The following is a 7,428-nucleotide window of genomic DNA, read 5'->3' on the forward strand; positions in this document are numbered from 1 at the left end:
TCTCAGTAATCCTTCTTAGGAGAGTCATAATTAATGCCTTAAGCAGTCTTTTTCTGGGATATACCACTGCTTTCAAAAGAGAACTAAAATTATGTTTTTGTCCGAGAAGTGGCAGATGTGCAATCTTCTGGTCACCAGAGGTCCTCATCCCTGGAATACTAGGGGTTGCTATGGTAATTAATCACACACACCTTTTACTGCTTTTGCTTTTCTGGATTACTGACTTGCAGCCTTTGCATTCTATCATTTGGATTTGTGGCTTGGCCTTATTGTGTATTGCTGCATATCTGATTGTTGGTCTAGACCGCTGTCTGCCTGAGTTCTGATTTTTTGCCTCTGCCCCTGTTATATTACTATTCCAGTAAAGTACCCCTGCATGTGAACCCTAATGCTGTGTCTGAGTTTTATCCCTCACAGATTATATCTTTACCTGTAATAACAGATTTATTTCGAAAATAGCTTGAAAATGTGTTTTTTTTTCCATTTCAAATTATCTAAGCAAACAGTATCTGCACAAATTCTATAATGTAACATTAGCTTTGCTAACCTGCATAGAGGAACAAGTTTAAAAATTGTAATGCTTAAAACGGACAATCTTTAAGATGTTAAGAATCGTATTGGCTAACTAGCTAAGTACAATATGTCATACTGTTAGGCTCATAAGGTTGTCAGGTGAAAACTCATACCAAAGTGAAACAAGATTAACATTTCAGTGGAGATGGCACATCAGTGGACTACAACCTTTCAGCGTCTTTCCCTTAGAGTTAATGAATGTTCATTTTAGAGGCTTACTTCACCACCTTTTTTTAGTCTGTACTCAAGTGCTAGGTGAATGTAAGATCAAGAAAAATATCTAAGAACACACATATCTCAAGGTTAGCACTTGTTCTTAGAACTGTAAATAAGTAGAAAAAAGTCACAAGACATGAATTAAGAAAATTCTAAATATGTTTGTGTAATAATTGATTATATTAATAAAAAATATTAATGAACACTTTTAAGAATGAAGTTAGGGATATAGTAGATGCTGTCACTGATATGCAAAGTTTTGAACAATAAACACTACTATTTATTATGTAATGTAGCCTCACTGGAAAAATGCATATGTCCAAATTTTTATAGCAACTTACTCATGGGAGCATTGAGTTCTGTACCACTGGACATGTTTGTAGACACAGGAATTGTTATGTTACTGGAATCTAAAAAAAGGAATATGTCAAAACAGGGATGACATATCAAAGCCTGTAGAACATTAGAATTGTGGAAAAACAATAACGTATATAACTGTAAAATACCTGTACAGTAGGCCATGTTACAGAACATTGGCCTGACAATCTCATACACATAGTAATTGCCTGGGCATGCTTTAACACGAATTGGGGTGGACTTGAAGAAGCAGCAGTCAGATCCTGCATTTGCACAGACCTGGCGGGTGACCACTCCATCCTCTAGCTGAGGATGAGGACCATTGAGCCACAGAGTGTAGAAAGTACCACATCTGTTAACATCAACACAGCTCTCTGCTATACGGATGTCCATCCCATTGTACAGCAGGCGGTACCAGCCATTCCAGTTGAAGTTGCTGTCACAAATTCCCAACCCAGTTGCATTATTGGCTCTCCAGGGTTGATCCAGGGAGACGTAGTCATTACAGGGGTCATAAGATGTAAGACTGTTCAAAATAACTGTCATGGATATACAAAGAGTAAAACATGAATCATTATTTAAGTCCTTTTAAAAAGATGAATATTCTTTACAGATTTATTTAATGGATTTGCACTGTCAAGCCTGCTAGGTTCAGTTTGTTAATAAACACTGTATATTAAAGGCTAATGGATCCTTGCTATTTTCTAATGGCAACTCATGTAATGATGAAGTGGGAAAAAGCACTGTACCTGTAGAGTATACGGGCAGAGGAACTGACACATCTGGCTTGACAAGTTTGTAGACATAGTAATGTCCTGGACAGGCTTTCACTTGGATTGGGTTGGACCTGTAGTAATTGCACTGGTAACTATATACCCCATATCCCCAGTACCCCCAGTACCCCCAGTAATTGTAATTATAGGTCCCATAGATTTCTCTTGTAACGGTTCCATCCTCAATAAGGGGATGTGATCCACCAAGCAGCAGTGTGGTGTAGCCACCAGATGACATGGAGCCCACACACCACTCAGCAATCTGTGCATCTGCACCCTCTAGATACAGCCGGTACCAGCCATCCCACTCAACAGAGGTGTCATCATGACTGCTGTAGTAATTGGAGAATCCAAAACTGTAGTAGCCATATCCATTGTAACTGTACATAGTTCTCCACATGTCATCAAGAACACTGTAGTTGTAACAGGGGTCAAAAGTAGGGCTGTCTGGATTGGTTGCTGTAGAAAATAAAACATTAATGTAATGACGTGCTTCAAACCAAGGTGGATTCAGATATCCGTGTCTGTATATACCAAGATCTATTGAAAGCAGGACAAGGTGACTGAACCACCACCTGAACCTGGATGGAGGACTCATGCAATGTAAGTGAGGGAGTCTCTGCTTGGCCACAGATACAGGGACCTGTAGGCGTACTGCTTTGTTTCCTTGTTTTTTGGGGGTTTTTTTTTGGTCTTCCTCACACATGTGGAAAGTGATGGAACCAATTTTGTTTCAAAACTGTGTTCTCCAGTGTATACAACATAACTGAAATACCAGGACTGAGCATTATTGCAAGCGCCTTGCACCTTACTTTATTGTGTCTCGCTAAAGTAGAGGTAGGCACAGGTGCTGCCAATTTGTCCTAATTACCAGTGCATGTGGCAGTACTGTTCCTCCCTCTAGTGGCCAGTCATGGCAGCTCTAGGCTGGGATCTTACACATAAGACTTTGATTTCTGGTTGGATCATTTCTTATATATATACAAACTGTGCTTGCAGGATCTAGCCAATGGGGTACAAAATCCCTTGTGGTGCCCCTTTATCCCAGTGTTACTGAATTCCATTACATGCTATAGCATATACACTGCCTGGCCAAAAAAAGGTCACCACCTGGATTTAACTAAGAAAATAGTTAAGCGCTTCCCATTGGATAATTATTGCATGGGTGATTATGTTTCACCTGGCAACAAGTTATTTAACCCTAACTGATGCAGTGAGTAGCTTCTCAATTGTTAAACAACCATGTCGTAAAGACACATCCTGTGGTCGTGGAAAAGATGTTAATCTGTTTCAGAAGGGTCATATTATTGGCATGCATCAAGCAGAGAAAACATCTAAGGAGATTGTTGCAACTACTAAATTCGGGTTAAGAACTGTCCAACTCATTATTAAAAAGTGCAAGGACAGTGCGGAAGCATCATCTTCCAGGAAGGAATGTGGTCGGAAAAAAATATTTCTCAACTTCTTTGTCAGTACAGCAAATATAAGATGCAACATTTCACTTTCTTCCCTACTTATCTCCGCAAAGTCTAAGCCTACATCTCTTCCTTTTCTTTAAGTCAGCTTTTCACAGATGGAAGGCTACCACTTTTTCCCTGGGTGGTTTTCTCTCACATCTTCTCAAAGATGTACTGCTGCTGTGTACCTGCTTCTGCACCTATTTTCCTGAGTCTGCTCGAAGACCTGATTCTTAATGCCTGCTGTTTAGCACTTTTCTGTACTGAACACGAGCCTAAGATTGCTACTGAGAATAAAGACGCTCCAGAAGTCACCTCTTGCTCTTTCTGTGCCACAACTGTCACACAGGGTCAACGAATATTGCAGTTTTAAAGTCTTTTTAAAAACTTGCTCAATCTTAACATAAAAGGGTGTCTCTTGTAAAAACATATTACCAAATAAGATTTTTTTTTTCATTAAAAGATAAATATTTTTGTTTGTTTTTTTAGGCTTGAAATATAGAAGGACATTTAAAAAGATTTTGTTTCTGTTTGAAACTTTTTTAAACATTGCTATTTTGTATGTATGTAGCCTCACTGTCTATGTTGCACATATAATCCATTTATTACAAACTGCAACATTAATGGTTATAGCAACTTACTTATAGATGTGGTAGGTTCTGTTTCACTGGACATGTTTGCAGATGCAGGAATTGTTATGCTGCTTGCATCTAAAGAAAGGGAATATGAAAACATGACAAAGCCTGTAGAAATCTAGAAATGTGTAAAAAAAAAAATAAATAAAAATAAAAAAATGTCATACCTGTACAGTAAGCCATGTTGCAGAAGATTGGCCTGACAATCTCGTACACATAGTAATTGCCTGGGCATGCTTTTACACGAATTGGGGTGGATTTGAAGAGGCAGCAGTCATAGCCTGCATTTGCACAGACCTGGCGGGTGACCACTCCATCCTCTAGCTGAGGATGAGGACCATTGAGCCACAGAGTGTAGAAAGTACCACATCTGTTAACATCAACACAGCTCTCAGTCATACGGATGTCCATCCCATTGTACAGCAGGCGGTACCAGCCATTCCAGTTGAAGTTGCTGTCACAAATTCCCAACCCAGTTGCATTATTGGCTCTCCAGGGTTGATCCAGGGAGACGTAGTCATTACAGGGCTCATAAGATGTAAGACTGTTCAAAACAACTGTCATGGATATACAAAGAGTAAAACATTAATCATTATTTAAGTCCTTTTAAAAAGATGATTTTTTACAGATTTATTTAATGGATTTGCACTGTCAAGCCTGATAGGTTCAGTTTGTTAATAAACACTGAATATTAAAGGCTAATGGACCCTTGGTATGTTCTCATGGCAACTCATGTAATGATGAAGTGGGAAAAAGCACTGTACCTGTAGAGTATACGGGCAGAGGAACTGACACATCTGGCTTGACAAGTTTGTAGACATAGTAATGTCCTGGACAGGCTTTCACTTGGATTGGGTTGGACCTGTAGTAATTGCACTGGTAACTATATACCCCATATCCCCAGTACCCCCAGTACCCCCAGTACCCCCAGTAATTGTAATTATTGGTCCCATAGATTTCTCTTGTAACGGTTCCATCCTCAATAAGGGGATGTGATCCACCAAGCAGCAGTGTGGTGTAGCCACCAGATGACATGGAGCCCACACACCACTCAGCAATCTGTGCATCTGCACCCTCTAGATACAGCCGGTACCAGCCATCCCATTCAACAGAGGTGTCATCATGACTGCTGTAGTAATAGGAGAATCCAAAATTGTAGTAGCCATATCCATTGTAACTGTACATAGTTCTCCACGTGTCATCAAGAACATTGTAGTTGTAACAGGGGTCAAAAGTAGAGCTGTCTGGATTGGTTGCTGTAGAAAATAAAACATTAATGTAATGACGTGCTTCAAACCAAGGTGGATTCAGATATCCGTGTCTGTATAAACCAAGATCTATTGAAAGCTGGACAAGGTGACTGAACCACCATCTGAACCTGGAGGGAGGACTCATGCAATGTAAGTGAGGGAGTCTTTGCTTGGCCACAGATACAGGGACCTGTAGGCGTACTGCTTTGTTTCCTTGTTTTTTTTTTTGGTGGGGGGGGGGGGGGTTTGGTCTTCCTCACACATGTGGAGAGTGATGGAAGCAATTTTGTTTCAAACCTGTGTTCTCCATTGTATACAACATAACTGAAATACCTGGACTGAGCATTATTTCAAGCGCCTTGCACCTTACTTTATTGTGTCTCGCTAAAGTAGAGGTAGGCACAGGTGCTGCCAATTTGTCCTGATTACCAGTGCATGTGGCAGTACTGTTCCTCCCTCTAGTGGCCAGTCATGGCAGCTCTTGGCTGGGCCCTTACACATTACATAAGACTTTGATTTCTGGTTCGATAATTTCATATATATATACAAACTGTGCTTGCAGGATCTAGCCAATGGGGTACAAAATCCCTTGTGGTGCCCCTTTATCCCAGTATTACTGAGTTCCATTACATGCTATAGCATATACACTGCCTGGGCAAAAAAAAAAGGTCACCACCTGGATTTAACTAAGAAAATAGTTAAGAGCTTCCCATTGGATAATTACTGCATGGGTGATTATGTTTCAGCTGGCAACAAGTTATTTAACTCTAACTGATGCAGTGAGTAGCTTCTCATTTGTTAAACAACCATGTCGTAAAGACACATTCTGTGGTCGTGGAAAAGATGTTAATCTGTTTCAGAAGGGTCATATTATTGGCATGCAACAAGCAGAGAAAACGTCTAAGGAGATTGCTGAAACTACTAAATTCGGGTTAAGAACTGTCCAACTCATTATTAAAAAGTGGAAGGACAGTGCGGAAGCATCATCTTCCAGGAAGGAATGTGGTCGGAAAAAAATCTTTCTCAACTTCTTTGTCAGTACAGCAAATATAAGATGCAACATTTCACTTTCTTCCCTACTTATCTCCGCAAAGTCTAAGCCTACATCTCTTCCTTTTCTTTAAGTCATCTCTTCACAGATGGAAGGCTACCACTTCTTCCCTGGGTGGTTTTCTCTCACATCTTCTCAAAGATGTACTGCTGCTGTGTACCTGCTTCTGCACCTATTTTCTTGTGTCTGCTTGAAGACATGATTCTTAATGCAGGCTGTTTAGCACTTTTCTTTACTGAACACGAGCCTGAGTTTGTTATTGAGAATAAAGACGCTCCAGAAGTCACCTCTTGCTCTTTCTGTGCCACAACTGTCACACAGGGTCAACGAATATTGCAGTTTTAAAGTCTTTTTAAAAACTTGCTCAATCTTAACATAAAAGGGTGTCTCCTGTAAAAACATATTATAAAATAAGATAAATATTTTTGTTTGTTTTTTAGGCTTGAAATATAGAAGGACATTTAAAAAGATTTTGTTTCTGTTTGAGACTTTTTTAAACATTGTTATTTTGTTTGTATGTAGCCTCACTGTCTATGTTGCACATATAATCCATTTATTACAAACTGCAACATTAATGGTTATAGCAACTTACTTATAGATGTGGTAAGTTCTGTTCCACTTGACATGTTTGCAGATGCAGGAATTGTTATGCTGCTTGTATCTAAAGAAAAGGAATATGACAACATGACATCCTGTAGAAATCTAGAAATGTGTAAAAAAAAAGAAAAAAAAGAATGTCATACCTGTACAGTAAGCCATATTGCAGAAGATTGGCCTGACAATCTCGTACACATAGTAATTGCCTGGGCATGCTTTTACACGAATTGGGGTGGACTTGAAGAGGCAGCAGTCGTAGCCTGCATTTGCACAGACCTGGCGGGTGACCACTCCATCCTCTAGCTGAGGATGAGGACCATTGAGCCACAGAGTGTAGAAAGTACCACATCTGTTAACATCAACACAGCTCTCAGTCATACGGATGTCCATCCCATTGTACAGCAGGCGGTACCAGCCATTCCAATTGAAGTTGCTGTCACAAATTCCCAAACCAGGTGCATTATTGGCTCTCCAGGGTTGATCCAGAGAGACGTAGTTGTCGCAGGGGTCATAAGATGT

This window comes from Electrophorus electricus, chromosome 4 (assembly GCF_013358815.1).
Source record: "Electrophorus electricus isolate fEleEle1 chromosome 4, fEleEle1.pri, whole genome shotgun sequence".
In the NCBI taxonomy this organism is placed as follows: Eukaryota; Metazoa; Chordata; class Actinopteri; order Gymnotiformes; family Gymnotidae; genus Electrophorus; species Electrophorus electricus.